This window comes from Marmota flaviventris, chromosome 4 (assembly GCF_047511675.1).
Source record: "Marmota flaviventris isolate mMarFla1 chromosome 4, mMarFla1.hap1, whole genome shotgun sequence".
Lineage (NCBI taxonomy): Eukaryota > Metazoa > Chordata > Mammalia > Rodentia > Sciuridae > Marmota > Marmota flaviventris.
This window is the reverse complement of record NC_092501.1, coordinates 37240739-37260168: the sequence shown is the minus strand read 5'-3', so window position 1 is coordinate 37260168 and position 19430 is coordinate 37240739.

Here is a 19430-nt window from a genome sequence, read left to right as displayed (position 1 = left end):
TTAACCTCATAGGGCCTTCACTATTTCTTCCATTAACAGTCAGAATGGCCAAGAGAAAAATCCTCTGCCTTGAACAGTAGTCACCTCTGAGAAACCACACAAAGTGAATGAGTTACTCCCATCTTCATGAAACCCCAAGCTTATTTTTTCACACACCCAAGAAGACTTGATTTTTTTTTTTTTTTTTTTTTTTTTTTAGGATGGGGAATGTGGAAGGTGAGCAGTTCTCCAACAATAACATCAGATCTACTCCAAGGACAAATAGTATGTCCTTCTAGCAAACTTTAGGTCAAATGTTGCCAGTTCAAAGCTACAGGAAGGGCTTGGTTTGGACTTCATTTGAATACTTATCCCATTTGTTTCTCCAGTGGGAGAGAAAATGAAGAGGCCACAAATCAGTATTTGGGTTGAAGACAGCATGGGCAGGGGCGCACACACACACACACACACACACACACACACCAAGATCAGTTGAGGAGGTGGTACAATGGCCAACGACATAACAGAGTCATTCTGAACACAGTCCCAAGAAGCAACTTCAGAACTCAGGGAGGGGATCCCAGATGAGAGCACAGGACATTTTGATGAGGGTAGTTAGAATTGTGATTCTGTGCATGATTACACACATCTAAATTCTCCAGCAAGGGCACAGATGTGGGGGAACCTGGCTTAGGTACCTGGGTCCAACTAAGTTGTTCAAGGAACCAGTGCCCACCTGAGGATCCTCTGGAGACACCCACATGGGGAGAACACATATGGAAATCAGAGCACACACCCAGGAATATGGGCAGACCCAAACACTAATGTTGTGTGCTCCAGGCCTCTTACCACACAGGGAGAAAATAAAACAATTCCAGATTGGGTAATTCAGTAGTCTTTTGATTATATCTGTCACCCGTTTACAAAACAGCCTATGCTCTTGGAAAAAAACTGTTTTTAAAACTTTTGGCATTTTTCACACCAAATAGCATATTTGGAGACAGAACAGTCTTATCTTGCATTTATATAATGCTACTACAATTTTGTACAAAGTCCATTTTCTTTAGTTTGGTTTGTAATATACGATATTTTTAAAGCAATATTCTTCTTTTCAAAGTTTGTTATTATTTTAATTGTGATAAATGAAGTTTGTATCTGGGACATTTTGCAACCTCAATAAATTATTTTCTTCCCTCACTCATTGTAGAGTCCCTGGATCCTTAGGGATTAAGGATCCCTCATGCTATTACTTGTGGCCACTTGACTAATGTAGAGTTTAAGGCTCTAGCTTTGTATATCAAGGAGGAGCAAGGACTTTGAACAAAATGACCTCCTGCTCCCACTGAGTTTGTCCACTTCAAATTCTCAGGGTCTTGCATAGTTATATTCTAGATGTTGTCATTACAAATAGCCACTTTCCCTCCAGAATCTACTTTCAACCATTTTTGTCCCTAACACCCACATTCTATCAACCTTCCGATCCAATTGGAACTTATGATTCATAGAGTCATAGGCTTAGATAAGACTTTCCAAAATTGTTAGTAGTTATCATTACCTTGTTTTAAAATAACATTTTCATTCTCTAAATACATAAATAGCATTTTGAAAAATTAGAAATGTAAGAAAGGAACATTAAAAAATATTTTATCACCCAGATTACCTCTTTTAAAAAATTTGGTATATATATATTTTTAGACTTAATCCATGGCATAAAATCCATTTGAATCTACAAATGTCACAAATATCTGTATGCAAGTTTAATAGTAAAAACACATAAGTCTTTGATGAGGAAAAGTAGTTGATTTCCTAGTAACTCCCTAAAGTAACCAGTTTTTAAAGTGTTGTCTATCTGAATTTATTGTAAAAATTGGAAAGCAGGAGTCAAAGGTAAATTTCATACAAATGCTAAGTTCCGTCTGTATGGAAATTACCCTATGACTCTTTCTTTCCATTTGACGGTTCCCACAGAGCCATGGTTTATTCTCTAGTTACTTAATTCCATTTTTATTGTATCAGACAGCTCATAATTAGTTGCAGGATGACATTCTAGCTAGTACTCCCCACAGGGCAAGAATCATTCAATCCTTATCAGAACACACACACACACACACACACACACACACACACACACACACACTTTCTGCCAAGAGTACTGTTGCAACCTGCTACAGCCTATGCATCAGTGAAAGAATACACTCCCAAGCCTTTCCCTTGACATTAGACCTTTCATCATGAATGAACTTAGGAGCAGCAGTTATTTACTAGAGCTCAAATTTTCTCAGAAGAGGAATAGTGATTTTCTTGTAGGGCAAATTTGGGTTTACAGTCCTTTAGGTATGTTTGCTGTACCAGACCTTGTCTAGATGAAAGACTAGGACCATTCACAACTTTTGGTACTCTATCCTTGTCTTCAGAGGTGGTGTTCTTGCCTTCCTGAATTCCATCTGACTAGGAAATAAGCCAGCTAGCTTACATTTCCCATCAGTCATGATCACAATTCATAATTTTGTCAGATGCCCTATTATAGCATGTCAGAGCAAGAAGGGAATAGACATTGAGGTTTTTAAGTTTAAGAACAGAAGGCCATATAAGCCATCAAGGCTATGCTAGGTAGGAGTGAAACTGGAAGTAGGGGATAAACTTTACCATTTTCTTTCTTTTAACTTTTACTCTAATGTACTTCATTACATAGCTTTATTCTAATAATATTGAAGAGTGTTATTTTTAAGGATCTCGGTTAGCCAAAGATTCCATCTATGTACAAGAGTGATTTTCAAAGGAAAAAGGAAAGACACATTGGGAACAAAGTGGACTATTACTATTTATTACAAGGGAAACACAGGTTCCCAAAGTTTGAAAACATTGTTTTGTTAAGAGAACTCTAATTAAGTAGCATAAGTCATCCCCAGACCAAATGTATTCTTTTTAAAAAATATTTATTTTTTAGTTGTATTATCAATACCTTTATTTTATTTATTTATTTTCATGTGGTGCTGAGGATCGAACTCAGGGCCTCACACTCATTAGGCGAGCACTCCACCGCTGAGCCATAACCCCAGCCCCCCCCCAAATGTATTCTTCTATACATTTCTAGTACATATAAATTATGTTTATAGATTTTATGAATTTTATTGTGCTGATTATAGATTTTATTTATTTTATTTTATTTATTCACATGCAACTATTTTCGAGTAAGAGCAGATAGTATTGAGAGGTTGCTGGGTTGGCAGATCTTAACAATAATCTAGAAATATTTTGACTATAAAAGACTGGTTACTATTAGTATAGCTTTTATGGAAAACAATGTAGAAATTAAAAAAAAAAAACCTAGAAATTGAACTACCATCCGATCCAGTAGTCACTCTGGGTATTTATCCATGAAATCAGAATGTCAAAGAGGAACATGCACACCCATGTTTATTGTAGCACTATTCACATCAGCTACAATGAGGAATCAACTAAGATGTCCATTGATGGATCAATGGATAAAGAAAATATGGTACATATACAAAATAGAATGTTATTCAGCCATAAAAGAATAAAATGCCATCATTTGTGGCAACATGGCTAGAACTGGAGGACATTATGTTAAGTGAAATAAGTCATGCACAGAAAAACAAACACGGCATGTTCTGATTTATATGAGGAAACTAAAAAGAAAGAAAAGATTTCATAGAAGTGAAGAGAAGAATAGTAGTCCTAGAAACTAGGAAGCATTGGGAAGAGGAATGAGGAATAAGTTCTAGAGTCCTCCATTACAGTAGGGTGACTATAGTTTCCCATAATTCATGACATATCCTGTAAAGAGCTAGAAGAGTTCAAACTTTTCCAACAAAAAGAAACAAATGTTTAAGGAGAAGAAATGCTCATTACCTTGATTTGCTTATTACACATAGCCTACATGGATTAAATTATCATACTCTACCTCAAAATATATGCAACTAAAAAGAAAAATGATGCAAGACTGATTACTCAGTCTTATTTATTGAAATAAGCATACTGTAACTGATCCAATCCAATAAGTTGTGGAACTAATTTCTACCTCCTACAGTGATACCACCAGCTGTTCAGAACATTTTGGGACGGATCTCTCTTTCAAAACTACATTCAGAAGCTTTTATCTGCTACATATTATTTCAACAGTCTTCCAATATATTTTAAAAAATGTTTTGAATCTGGAACTAATTATGTAAACAGTACCATTTAAGATGATATTTCTTTGTTTTTAAAAAATTAATATTCTAAAATCAAAATCTGACTTATCTACTTTCAAAGCTTCTTTGTGAACTAATTGATAAGAATAGCCTTTTGTAAACACTTATTATATACAATATAAGTTGTTATGATCATCTAAGGGGTCATGCCTTTGTAGTCATAATATTTAATAACTAGGAAAATATCATAATCACAAAGGAATTTCATTTTTCCATTATGTCTTGCTAATAGATGTGAATAGATTCTTCTAGTGAGATGGCTTTCTCTAAGAATGTTGTTATGAAAGAGTTGTTCTGTCTTTATTTTCATATTATTTTTACTTCATTCCAATTATGTCTTGATACTTTGGGGTTACTGTTCAAATCTTCTAATAAAAATATACCAAAAATGGGACTGGGGTTATGGCTCAGCGGTAGAGTGCTTGCCTCGCACATGCAAGGCCCTGGGTTTGATCCTCAGCACCCACATAAAAATAAATGAATAAATAAAATAAAATTATTAAAAAAAGAAATGTATTAAAAATGCAAACCTGGACTACAGCTACAATTAGGGTCATCTTCCTGAGCCTCCTCCCCAGTGAGCCCCACCATAAGGTGTGAGCTGGGAGTCTGCAAAAGGTAAGCATCCTTTCTGGAAATCTCTACAGGAATGTCCTGGAGATTGATGCTGGGTTTCCTGGTTTCCCTAGTGTTCACAAATCTGGAAGTGCTCCTGTCACTTCAAAGAACATCAGGCACCTTTCATTTGTACCTTTGTACATTGGAGTTTCTCAGACTGTACTCATGAATCATTTACATGAAAACTCCTGATCCCTACTCTAGACCTACTAAATCAGAAATTCTGCAGGAAAACCTGTGAACCTATGCTTTTTACAGTTTCCACTAGGATTCTTATACATGTATTTCATTCCTCATCAAGAACAAATGGAGGGCTGGGGGTATAGATCAGTGGTAGAGTACTTCCCTAGCACGTGTGAGGCACTGGGTTCAATCCTCATAAAAATAAATAAATAAAATGAAGGTATTGTGTCCATCTACAACTAAAATAAAAAATAAAAAAGTAATTTTAAATAAAGAACAAATGGAGTTTCTCTCCAGCAAAATTATGAAGACAACAGGTCAGACCCACATTCATTCCCTTAAATAGACTTATGGTCTCATGATCCTTCACTTCTAGACACTTTAGGTCAATCATATTTTTATTTCAATAATAATAATAATAATAATAATAATTATTATTATTATTATTATTATTATTATTATTAATTTGGTACTGGGGATTGAGCCCAGTAGTACTTAACCACTGAGCTACATCCCCAGCCCCCCCCCTTTTTAAGTTTTTTTTTTTTTTTTTGTAGTTGTAGATGGATAGCATGCCTTTATTTTCTTTGTGTATTTTTTTTTATGTGGTCCTGAGGATCGAACCCAGTGCCTCCCACGTCCAAGGCAAGCACTCTGCCACTGAGCTACAGCCCAAGGCCCCCCCAGCCCTTTTTAAAATATATTTTATTTAGAGACAGGGTTTCACTAAGTTGCTTAGGGCCTTGCTAAATTGCTGAGACTGACTTTTGAACTCTGGATCCTCCTTTCTTAGCCTCCTGAACAGCAGGGATTACAGGTATGTGCCACCCGTGACTGCACTGGCTCAAATGCAGATTTTTTAAAGTGCATTGTTCATTCAACAAATATTAATTAGCACCTCCTGTGAACCAGGTTTTATGCTTGTCATCAACAATATTGGGATGAATAGGATGTTTTCCCCCAAAAAAGTCATTTTAATTTTTAATCCTTTCTTCCCAGTCTCCCCTTGCAATTGCTGCAGAGGAATCCTAGAAATTTCCAAGTCTGGTGTTGTTCTCTTTTTAGCTTTGTTTGTCTGTTACCTAAGTAACAGACAAAGGTGTTACTTAGAACTTTAAGTGCTCGTTCCCCAGGGGACACAGGTACGGATCAGGTAGGCTCTTCACGACTACCTCCCAGTCACCCATACATACAGATCATTTTCTCTACTTATGTTTCATTACATTTCCACATAAGATTTCAGTGAAAACAAGAAATAAAGTTTATAAAACAACAAACTAGAATAGACATGTTTTCAAATGTTTATCTCCAACAAAGAGCTTCCAACTCTTTTAAAAACAAACTTTATAATAATTAAGAATCAGTCTTTGTGTGATATTTCAAACATTTATAAACATTTTAGATATTCTTTCAAAGAACACTGTTAACATCTCAACCATTTTTTATTAAAGTTGCACACACAAAGAAACAATACGATTTAATAATTATAAAAGTTAAAATGAATAATTCCAATACCGGTTATTACTTTACACATTTATTTACACATATAATACAGAAACCACCATTTTCCTTGCTCTTTTATTTAAAAAAAATGTTTAGCAGGGCACAGTCGCCCATGCCTATAATCCCAGCTACTTGGGAGGCTGGGACTGAGGATCACAAATTCAAGGTCAGCCTGGTAATAGCAAGATCCTGTGTCCCAGCAGCTCTCCCTGTAGCTGAGATAAGAGGATCACTGAGTTCAAAGCCAGCCTCAGCAATGGAAAGGTGCTAAGCAACTCAGTGAGACCCTGTCTCTAAATAAAATACAAAATAGGGTTGGGGATGTGGCTCAGTGGTTGAGGGCCCCTGAGTTCAATACCTGCTACCAAAATAAATAAATAAATAAAGTAAAATAAAAATAAAGGGGCCGAGATTATAGCTCGGAGGTAGAATGCTTGTGTCTAGCAGATGTGAGGCACTGGTTAGATCCTCAGCACCACATATAAATAAGGAAAATAAAGGTATTTATAGGTATCCATCTACAACCAAAAATATATTAAAATAATAATAATAACAATCAAATCAAATAAAAAGTGCTGGATGTAGCTCAATGGTAGAGTGCTCGCCTAGCAAATGTGAGGCCTTGAGTACATCTCAGCACTGCAAAACACACCAAAATATTAATTTTTTTAAAAAAATTGTCACTGATTATGAATGATTTAAAGTCATTTATGTATAGAGAGAGCAAAACTAAATTACTTCCATTTTGAAAAAACAAAACCCAGCTTATTCATTTCTATCCACTCAAGTCATGGGCCCCATTATTTTGATAGTACACTACTATTTATTCTAAAAGACAGAAGAAGCATCGCCTTATAATAAAGAAGTCTGGACAACGATAAAAGTACTTCACAAACTATAATTAAATTACATTTGTTTTGGGTCAGGCAACAAGGCATACAGTGTAAGAAAATTAAATATTCATAAGTAACCACATATAATTCTATCATACTGCTATTAGTTCAACTCTCCCCTTCTTGTCTTCTTTTTCTGTTTGGATAAATCAGAGACAATGCCTCAAATTGATGCTTACTTGATATAAACTCTTTTCCCACTAGCTAAGTTTTGATAAAGATGTTTGTTTGCCCTCAAAGGAGCTGGAGGCAGTAGAATCATTAACTTTTAAAAGAACTACTGTCCTGGAGTTACACTTAAAAGAAATTGTTTTGGAACCATATCAAGCCACAAAATGGGTATTTGAAGCCGCAACTTTAATTCTCCATTTCCTGAGCTCTCTTGTTCCAACCTGCTCCTATCTTACTCTAAGCTGATTTCTTTGCTTAATTTCCATTGAGCTGTGGATCAGTAACAACCTCTACTGAATTTAGAAAAACAAAAAACATGCATTTGCCCTTCACATGAAGGGTTTAGCTGCAAATTTGCTCAATTGTTCTCAAGAATCTAGGTATTAAAACAGATCAGGAAGGACTTCTTTATTTATCACCAATTAGTCATGTATATTAATACAAATGCTTCTATCAACCCACACATTTAGACACATTCAAAAGACCTGTGCTCCCTGGAAAACCACATATTAAGACTGAAGTAATGGAGACCACTTGATGGAAGGGATTGTAAGCACAGATTTCCCCCAGAAGGTAGTTATGTCCAAGTGCCTGAGGAGAAATACATCAACTTAATCTGGCTGAGTGACATTCATTACCCTGGGCAGTTTGCATTCTAGTTCCCTGTAACTCTGGGTCCATACGTTTACATTGGAGTGTGTTCATCTGCTTGCTTTGGTGGGTAGTTCTTTTTTTTTCTTCTTCATAGTTGTAGATGGACAAAATGCCTTTATTTTTATTTATTTTTATGTGAAGTTATGGATTGAACCCAGTGCCTCACACATGCTAGGCAAGTGCTCAACCCCTGTGCAATGGCCCCAGCTGTGGGGGGTAGTTCTTGTTGAAGCAGTTCTTAATAGACAACAAATGGTGTTTTGTCCATTTGCTGTTTGTGCTGCCCTTGTAGCTGAGATAAAGGGTTATAGAAAGGACTATTTCAGGCTATAGCTGCTTACGGAGTCATAGGTTTATTTTTCTGGAATAGTCACTCACCTCGAATTAGTCTAAAATCCTGACAATAATTTGGAGAAGTTTTAAATGTTCTCCACATTGTTATAGGGAATTTCTAGGTTTAGGACTTGAGAAAGCAAAAGATCTAAGCCTCGATGACCTCCAAATGGACACACAGCTGCTGTAGGCATCCTTGAAGAAAAAGTTCAAAAGGAGTTCACTGTCTTGTTTTGTGAGCTTGGACATCTTGTTCAACATCTCTATCCTTAGATTTCAGATCTCTCTTTTGTAAGACATAAAAGTATCTATCCATCCAACTTCACAAGGTTATAACATATGAAAGTGCCTGACTGTGAAAGCATTTTGCAAAGTCTTTTGTAAATATAAGAGAAATATAATACTATTTTTGTAACGGTTAATGAAGTTGTAAGATTGTTAAGATCATTCACTGGGGACAATCCAGATCCTAGACCCTTCTCAGATCCACTGACAGTGTTCCTATTGCCTCCAGCTTCCTTTGATGAACACCTTGCACTAGCTACCTGGAGGGAAAGTTCTGTATGAACCATAACATTTAGGAAGCTGGTCTTGAAAGGAGGGCAACACACACAATAGAAAACCACTCATCTCCTCCAACTTATCCCTAAATTCGTATTTCCTCTCATATATAGAAAAAGACATGTCTCACAGCTAAAGGCACAGAGTAATATTAAGTTGCAGTTTCTGGGGAATGAAACATGAAAAGGTTTATTTCATGGGAGACTGACCCTAAGACTTGTAGTGATTTGAACGAACCCTGGTACATAAAGACAATCTCCCAAGTTGAACTCAGAGAGTAGCTCACTTATTACCTGTGTTTTGGCATCAGACTGCCAAATCCAGCTAGGCCATTTCTTTTATAGAGATTTTTTGGAGATGTCAGACATGCAGGAGCATGTGGGAGGTAAATACTTGAAGAACAGTAAAAAACGCAGGCAGAGCTATCACCAACATGCCAAGAAAGTCATGCCACTTGCTGAGAGGTGATGTGGCCAGATTCTCCCAGGTCATTACTCAGAATTACAAAAGCATGGAAAACACCTTCAAGAATGACTGAAAAGAGGAATGCTGGGGTGAGAGCGTGGTTGTCAGCAAAATCGTCCAGATTCCATGAATAAACCTTAGACACACCAGGGCTACCAAGCTGTATAGATGGAAGCAGGTGTCCTTTATTCTTAAAGAGAAATAATGGGAGCTGGGGCTGGGGCTCAGTGGTAGAGCAATTGCCTAGCATGTGTGAGGCACTGGGTTCGTTCTCCGGCACCACATAAAAATAAACAAATAAAGGTATTGTGTCCATCTACAACTAGAAAAAATTTTTTAAAAAGATAGAAATAATAATAACAAGGTTCCACATTTAACATAAACATTTAACTAATGTTTCATGTGTTAACATCAAAATGACATTTTCAACAGTATTATTAGAAATCCATTTTACATGTTAATTATGTAAGTTCCTCACAGTTACAGAATTAGTAAATGGAAAAGCCAGAACTCAAATCCATTTCTTTGAATATAAGTCTGATGCCCCATGTCTGGGTTGGGGAAAGCATGGAAATGAATCTCTATTGGCCAATCGGGGTTAACAACTAAGCCTCCTTGGCAATGGATTTCACAGACACAGTGAAGTCTATTTAAGACACATCTTTTCTTTCTCATCAGCCACTGTGGAACTGCTTTTCTACAACTCAGGGATACAGAAAGAGAAATTGAATCTCAAGCCACACAGACCTACCAGGAAAGAGAAAAAAATAAATGTTGTCATTTAAATAATATCTCCAACCTAAATTGCCTCTATCTTGAGAGAAAAGGTGTTCATTTCCATCTGATAGTTAGGTATGTGTGTGTTTTATTAAGGTGTTTTGCTGCTGTGACTAAAAGATCTGACAAGAACAATTTAAGGAAGAAGAGTTTATTTTGGGGACTCACAGTTTCAGAGGTGCCAGTCCACGGAGACTCGGCTCCATTCCTCAGGGCTCAAGGTGAGGCAGGACGTCATGGTGGAAGAGTGTGGTGGAGGGAAGCACTTCAACACATCACACCAGAAAGCAGAGAGAGACAGTCTCCACTTACCACAAACAAAATACACACCCAAAGACCCGCCCCCAGTGCCCACCTCCTCCAGCCACATCCTACCTGCTTGCGGTTACCATCTAGTTAATCCACACTAGGGGATTAATTCACTGATTAGGTTAAGGTTCTCACAACCCAATCATTTCACCTCTAAACTTTCTTGCATTGTCTCACACATGAGCTTTTGGGGGACACCTACATCTAAACCATAACAGCATGGAATGCCATGATTTGAACCAGTTCATCAACTACTAAAACAAAAGGCCAAATTATTAAGAGAGCTTGCAGTCTGACTGAATTTCTCATCCCTAACCCTGCCCCAAGTTCAGATTCCTCCTCCACACCTAAAATAACTCATTAATTAAAATTGAGGACACTACAATCTGACTGATTGGGTTTCTAACCTGTTATAAAAACCTGTGCTTCAAGGCTATGGTTATAGCTCAGAGGTAGAGGACTTGCCTAGCATGAGTGAGGCACTGGGTTTGATCCTCAGCACCTCATAAAAAGAAACAAATAAAATAAAGGTATTGTGTTCATCTACAAATAAAAAACAGACAAATGCGCTTCAGTTGTTTCTCCTCTCTAAGAATGAAATAGAAATTATTGAATAAGCTTTTCAATTGAAGGAGGTTTTTATTTGTTTGTTTTCCATATTTTGATTGCTGCATTATAATTATGTAAGTACATATCGTGAGATTTGTTGTTATATAATCATCCATGCACACAATATAACAGTATAAATTGGCAATATTATTCCCCAATATGTCCCCTTTCCTTCCCTCCCACCTTCCCCTGATCCTTTTCCTCTACTGGTTTCCCTTTAATTTTCATAAGATCCTTCCCCTACATACACACCTTTCTTTCCCTTTTTTTCTCCTAACCTTCTTCACAGGAAAGAAAGCATACAACCCTTGACATTCTGAGTTTGACTTATTTTGCTTAACATAATATACTCAAGTTCCATTTATTTTACTGCAAATGACATAAATTCATTCTTTATGGCTAAATAAAACTCCATTGTATACATATTCCATTTTTCTCTTTATCCATTCATCTAAGAATGAAGCTTATGTTTGGAAAGCAGGTAGTTACATGGTAGTTACTCAGTAAATAAGGGGTACAAATAATCCTAAATGTTTATATACCTTAAAACAGAGTTCAAATGCATGAAGCAAAAACCAGTGGAGCTAAACGGAGAAACAGACACATAAACAACTATAATCAGAGAATTCAAAATAATCTTTCAATAATTGATAGGACAAGAAGAAATAAAATAACTAAAGGTACAGGAGACACAGATAACACTTCAATCAACTTGACATAACTGACAATTAACAGAACACTCCACCTAACAAGAGACTACATATCCTTTTAAAGTATTGTTATGAGCTGAATGTTTGCAGGGCCCCCACTTTGAAGCCCTATCCCCCAGTGTGGTTAGTGTTTAGAGGTGGACCTTTGGAAGGTAATTAGGTTTAGATGAGATTGTAAGGGTGGGGCATCTATGAGAATAATGTCCCTATAAGAAGAGGAAGAGAGACCAGTTGGTCCTGTCTTTACCATGTGGGAGGAAAGAGACCCTTCACCAGGAACTGAATTGGCCAACACCTTGATTTTAAATTTTTCAGCCACCATAATTATGAGAAATAAATGTCTGTTGTTTAAGCCATCTAGTCTATGGTATTTTTTAATATTTATTTTTTAGTTGTAGTTGGACACAATATCTTTATTTTACTTATTTATATGTAGTGCTGGGGTTCGAACCCAGGGACTTGCATGTGCTAGGCGAGCACTCTACTGCTGAACCACAACCCCAGCCCCTAGTCTATGGTATTTTGTAAGATCAGCACAAGCTGACTAATGTAAGTATGTATGAAACATGTTCCAAGATAGATGGTATCTTATTCCATAAAACAGTATCCATTCATTTAAAACGATCCAAAACCTACAAACAAATTCTAAGGAAAAAACCCCTCAAATTTGTATAGTAAAATAAATGGAAGGAAATTTAGAGGACATATTAGAAAATATCTCACACACACAAAAAAAGTAATAATGGAGACACTGATGACCAGAAATAAATACATAGCATGTGAAAAAATAGCAAATTGCAGAAGTAAATGGTTCCATATTGGCAATTACATTAAATGTTAATGAATTAAACCATCCGATTAAAAGGCAGAAATAGGCAGAATGGATTTAAAAAACAATCCAACTATATGCTACATACAAGAAACTCACTTTAGATTCAAAGACACAAATAGGTTGAAAGTGAAAGGATGAAAAAAGATACTCCATGTAATCAGTATCCAAAAGAGAGCCAGAGTGGATAAATTAATGTCAAACAAAACAGACATTAAGAAAATATTGTAAAATATTATGATAGAGATCAATCCATCAAAAAGATACAGTGATTATTAACATATGTGACTCTACCACACAGCTTTGCTATGCATGAAGCAAAAACAGACAAAACTGAAGGAAGAAACATTTCAATACCCCACTTTGAATAGTGGACAAAACAGGGAGAAGATCAGCAAGAAAATAATAGATATGAAGAAGAAGAAGAAGGAGGAGGGGGGGGGGAGAGGAGGAGGAGGAAGATGAGGAGGAGGAAGAAGAAGAGGAGGAGGAGGAAGAGGAGAAGGAGGAAGAAGAAGAGGAGGAGGAGGAAGAAGAAGAGGAGGAGGAGGAAGAGGAGGAGGAGAAGGAGGAGGAGGAGGAGGAGCAACTACTAGCTGGGTGCTGGCAGCACACACCTATAATGCCAGCTATTCAGGAGACTGAGGCAGGAAGATTGCAAGTTCAAAGCCAGCCTGAGCAATTTAGCAAGAACCTACACTAATAATAATAATAATAATAATAATAATAATAATAAAAAAAGAAAGAAGGAAAAGGGCTGGGGGTTTAGTTCAGTGGTAGAGCAGATGCCTAGCATGAATGAAGCCCTAGATCCAATCCCCAGTAACACACACACAGAGACACACAAATAAATAAATAAAAGAAGAAAAAAATGGAATTAAAAAACAAATAGAGTTACAAGGGTTCTATAGAATACTTCCTTTAAGAAAATTAAATTCTTCTCAAAGATGCAGGGAATACTCTTTAGTATAGGCCAAATTTAGGACATGAAACATTTTTCAATGAAACTCAGAAGACTGAAATTGCCAGGTGTTGTAGTGCACAACTATAATTCCAACTACTTAGGAGGCTGAGGCAGGAGGATCACAAGTTTGAGTCCAGCCTGGGCAACTTAGTGAGATCGTTTCTCAAAAAATTTAAAAAGCTGGGGTTGTAGCTTTGTGAGAGATCATGTTATAATTTCAATATTAGGTGACCCCAAAAGCTCATGTATGAGACAAAGCAGGAAAGTTTAGAGGTAAGATGATTGGGTTTTGAGAGCCTTAACCTACTCAATGCATTAATCCCCTGATAGGAGTTAACTAGGTGGTAGCTATAGGCAGGAAGGGTGTGTTTGGAGGAAGTGGTCCCTGCGGGTGTGCCTTTGGAGTGTATATTTTGTCCTTGTTGAGTGGAGCTCTCTCTCTCTCTCTGCTTCCTAGTATCATGTCCCCATCTGCTTTCCTCTACCACACACTTTCTCCATGATGTCTTGCCTTATTTCAGGCTCTGAGAAATGGAGTGAACCATCTATGGACTAAGATTTCTAGAACCATGAGCCCCCAGATAAACTTATCCTCCTCTAATGCATTAAACCATCCTATTTAAAGGCAGTATCCAAAAGAGAGCCAGACCTCCTCAGGTCTTTTAGTCAGAGCAGCAAAAAAGCAAACAAAAACAGATAACCTCTGGGTTCCATTCCTAGTACTGCAGGGAAGAAAAAAATATCTTAAAATTATACAAAGTATCTTTTCTGTCCATATATAAATTACATTAGAAACCAATAACAAAAAGAATATGAGAAAATTCAGAAATATGTGAAAATTAAATAACATGTTTCTAAATAATTAATAGGTCAAAGAAGAGATCATATGGAATTTAAATATTATTTGAGATGATCCAAAAACAAAAACACACCATGCCAAAATTTATATAATACAGCAAAATTGTGCTCAGAGGGAAATTTAGAAATGTAAATGCCTGTGTTTTAAAAGAAGAAAGATTTCAAATCAATAACTTAACATCATCTTCAGACTCTAGAGAAAGACAAAAATCTGACAGAAGTGAAGAAATAAGAAATACTAGGATGGAGACAAATGAATAAAAAAATGATAGAGAAAATAAATAAAACCAAAAATAGATTGAAAATATCCACAAAATCAAAACATTATAAGCTAAACTGACAGAGAAAGAGAGACACAGAGAAAGAGAGAGAGAGAGAGAAAAATGCAAGTAAAATAGAAAATGACAATTGAGACATTATAACCAATCTTACAGAATATATGAAACTTATAGAATACTATGGACAATTGTAAAGCAGCATGTTAAATAACCTAGATGAAATGGACAAATTCCTAGAAACACACAAACTGCCAAAAACAACTCAAGAAGAAATAAAGTCTGAATATATCTTTAGCAAGTACAGATAATGAATTGCTAATCCAAAAAAATCTCCCAACAAGAAAAGCCTGGGTGGAAATAGCTTCATAGGTGAATTCTACCAAATATTTCAAAAATTGACACAAATCCCTCTCAAACTTTTCCAAAAAATGGATGAGGATGGAATGCTTCCTGACTGCATTTTTAGACAACATTATTACCCTGTTATCAAAGCAACATAAAAACAATACAGAAAAAGAAAAATGCAGATCAATATCCTTTATGAATATGTGATTATCCACAACAAAATGCTGATAAACCAAATCCAGCATCATATTAAAAACATAATATACCATCACCAAGTAGTTTTAATTCCTGTATGGATCAAGATCAATCGATGTAATATACCACATTAATGGAATAAAGGGGCGAAAAAAACCTACATGATCTTATTTATTTACTTATTTATTGGTATAGGAGACTGAACTCAGTGACACTTAACCACTGGGTCACAGCACTTTTTTGTATTTTATTTAGATACAGGGTCTTGCTGAGTTGCTAAGTACCTTGCTAAGTTGCTGAGGCTAGCTTCTAAATCTTTGTTGTTGTTGTTGTTTATTTATTTATTTTTACATGAGCTCTTATTATTATTATTTTTGCATTACAATTAATATACCTTTATACCACAATTTATCATATCTCTGTATACAAGATATGTTGACACCAAATTCACATCATCATTCATGTATTTTGTACAATGATGAGGGTCTCCTTCCAACATCCATGCAATTCCCCTTCTCCCTCCCTTTCCCTCCCACCCCTTTTCCCTATCTAGATGTATTAGCTTCTAAATCTTGATCCTCCTGACTCAGCCTCCTGAGTCTCTGGGATTACAGGCATAACCATACTGCCCAGCCTACATGGTCATCATAAAATGAAAATGCAGAGAAACACTTGACAAAAATCCAATACCCTTTCATGATAAAACACTCAACAAATTAGGAAGAGTGGAATCTTCTTCAATTTGATAAAGAGCATGAAAATCTATAGACAACATCACTGTAATGGTGAAAGACCGAAAGCTTGCGAAAGAATCTTGGCTCTCATCACTTCTGCTCAACATTGTAGTTGAAGTTCCAGCCAGGGAAATAGGCAAGAAATAAGGGCATTGAGGTTAGGAAAGAAGTAAGTATTCATAGATAACAAGATCAGCTATACAGAAAACCTTAAAGAATCTGCACACACCCATACACACAAAAAAAAATTAGAGGTAATCATTGAATTCAGCAAAGCTGAAAGATCACTATGCAAAAATTATTTGCATTCCAATATATAAGCAATGAACATGCCAAATGAAATTATGAAATAATTCAATTTATAATTGCATAAAAATAAGATAATTAGAAATATTTTTTAATATATTTTTATTTGTAGATGGACACAATACCTTTATTTTATTTATTTATTTTTATGTGGTGCTGATGATCAAACCCAGTTCCTCACACATGGTAAGCAAGCACTCTACCACTAAGCTACAACTCCAGTCCCAATTAGGAATAAATTTAACCAAAAAAGTGCAAGATTGTACATTGAGGACTACAAAACATTGTTGAGCTGGGTGTGATGGCTCACACCTATAATACCAGCAACTCAGGAGGCTGAGATAGGAGGATTGCAAGTTCAAGGCCAGTCTCAGCAATTTAGCAAGACCCTAAGCAACTTAGTGAGATCCTGTCTCAAGAGAAAAATATAAAGAACTGGGAATACAGCTCAAAGGTAAAGCGCCCCTGTGTTCAATTCCCAGTACAAAAACAAAAACACTGCAGAAAGAAGTTAAGAGAAACCCTTAAACAAGTGGAATGACATATTGTGTTCCTGGGTTTGAAGTTTTAATACTGTTAAGATGGAAATACTCTAAACTGATCAACATATTCAAATCAATTCCTTTCCAAATTCCAAAAATTTCCTTTGTAGAAATGTAGAGGCCAAACCTTAAATTCATATGGAATTTCAAGGAACCCTGAATAGGGAAAACAGACTTGAAAAAGAGTAACAAAGCTGTGGGACTCACAATTCCCGATTTCAAAATTTGCTACAAAGATACAGTACTTAAAATATTGTGGTACTTAAATATGGATGGACATCTAGATCAGTGTAACACAATTAAGATTCTGGAAGCAAATTCTCATGGCAATGGTCAGTTGATTTTGACAAGAATTCCAAGACCAGTCAATGGGGAAAAGAAGTCCTTTATACAGATTCTGCTGGATCACTGGATACTCACATGCAAAAAGATGAAGCTGGACCCTCACCTCACCCCATACACACAAAAAATAACTCAAAAGTATCAAAGGCATGTATATATAAGAACTTAAGTTATAAAATCCCCAGAAGAAAATAAACTGATAAATCCTTATGAATTAGATTAGGTAATGGCTCTGAAATATGACATAAGAAGTACCAGCAACAAAAGGAAAAAATATAGATAACTAGAATTACAACAAAAATTAAAGCTTTTGTGCATCAACAGACACTATCAGAAAAGTGAAAAGATAGCCCACAGAATTGAAGAGAATATCTGTATATCATGTTTCAAATAAAGCCCTAAGACTATAGAATAAAGGCGAATTCTTCAATCTGATGAAAGGGATACACACAAAATTCAGAAACAACATTATAGTTAATGTTGACATAATAAATGCTTTCCCTTTAAGATCTAGAATAAAGCAAGGATAGTCTCTCATTATATCCATTTAATATTTCACTGGAGAGTTCTAGCCTTCTAGCTGGAGCAAGAAAGAAGGCGAAAGGAATAAAAGGGAACTAGGTTGAAAAGAAAAAGGTAAAACTTCGATTTGTGCACCTTCTTTATCTGCATTTTTCTTCACTCTGGATTCCAGCCGGTCAGAGTTTGACTTTCATCATTATTCTGCTGGCTGGGGTCTTCAAAAGATGGACACTTTTAAATCTCAAGGACATCCTGCAGACAAACTGCAGTGGCACGCAGCCTCGTGGTAACTGCTAAGGCCATATTTATTTTAGAAAATGATCTTTAACTAAGGATAAAACCTGCCTTAACAACCAGCTAATGAGCTTTAACTGGGAAAATCAGAGGACAGAGAGAAATGGATAAGAGGAGAGGGCCTGGAATTGCAGAAGCAAGGGAGAGTTCTTAGATGAAGGAGTGGCAGCTAAAACGGCATGACAGGGCCTGAGAAAGGGCATCAGCAACAGGGAAGGCCAGCATGGGTCCCGGCTCTTCCCATAGAGCTATTTAATCTTGGGCAATTTACTTATTACTTCATTCTTGTATATGGAATGGAAATAAGGACACAGCATATAACACCTGGCGGATACCCTCTTGTCCTTCAAGTCTTATTTGCCAATATTATCTCCCATCTTCAGAAACCCTCCTCCTACCTCCATATAATTCTGTCTCATTTTCTTCATAGCATTAACGTAATCTGAAATTAATTAGTTCATTCGTTTAATGTTTGGAGTGGATCTTTGAGATTAGATGATGAAAGTATTACTTAATCCAAGCAGTTTGTTGGTTCTAAAAATGGGGTTGTTTTAAGAAGGAAAAGAAATCACCTGTGCCAAGCATTTGGCTTTGTGCCTGGGCCACAATAAGCAATTAGTATATAATAACCATTACTATTATCACCTTTGTTCTTTATGATCACATTATAAGTGCTTATTAAAGTGTGGGCTGAATTGAAGTGTTAGGCCTTAGGACATGGAGGCAACAGAGTAGTTCTAGGTGGCCCAATGTGCTAGTCACATGCAGGTGACTTGGTCAAAGAAAAACCTCCACTGGAGGCCAAACTAGAGGGTCAAACTAGAAAGAAGCCCTGACTCTAGACAACCAGCCCATAGTTCTAGAAAGAAGCCCTGACTCTAGACAACCAGCCCATAGTTCCTGGCTGGCTGCTCAGCTACCAGGACTCACTCTTGGGACTCTTACCTTGGGCCTTTTTCAATTCCCTCTTCATTGCCCCTCAGGAGGCTCCCCACTCACCCCACCAGAATAATGTATGCCACACCTGTATCAAGCGCAGAACTTTCTTTGCAAACTTACTTCATTTGTGATCCTATTCTCACTTCCATCAGTGAATGCTAGCTGGGGTGACCCTCCTGCTCTATCTCAAAACATTCCCCTGAGCAAGCCCAGAATCAGCTCAATGGAAATAGCTGCCTATGGAATACCCCATTGAATGTGTCTACAGCTTCCTTTTATGAAGTGTCACCCCTGCTTATAAGA